Below are 469 nucleotides of genomic sequence, written 5' to 3' on the forward strand. Positions count from 1 at the left end.
CATTATGGGGGATCACATCTTGCTTAGGTAAATATTGGGGTTCCCCATGAACATGGGGGAGGGGCACAGTAATATGGATCTGCACAATGCAGAGCCGCTGTTATCGCCATCAATGAGCGGCTCTACAATGCTCAATAAAGGTGATTGATTATGTGATCGGCTGATAAGGCCTCTCGTTATCTCCTCTGCCGTGTGAAGAAAGTCATTAGTGGGCGGAGCTATGATAGAAGAAACGTTTATTGATAAGAGGCGGAATTTCCCAGAAATCGTCAATCAATACCCAGATTGACCCGCTGAACACTCGCTCTGACCTGCTGAACACTCGCTCTGACCCGCTGAACACCGGCTCTGACCCGCTGAACACCGGCTCTGACCCGCTGAACACCGGCTCTGACCCGCTGAACACCGGCTCTGACCCGCTGAACACCGGCTCTGACCCGCTGAACACCGGCTCTGACCCGCTGAACAC

The sequence above is a fragment of the Nanorana parkeri genome, unplaced genomic scaffold (genome assembly GCF_000935625.1).
Source record: "Nanorana parkeri isolate BGI_ZX_2015 unplaced genomic scaffold, ASM93562v1 scaffold3471, whole genome shotgun sequence".
In the NCBI taxonomy this organism is placed as follows: domain Eukaryota; kingdom Metazoa; phylum Chordata; class Amphibia; order Anura; family Dicroglossidae; genus Nanorana; species Nanorana parkeri.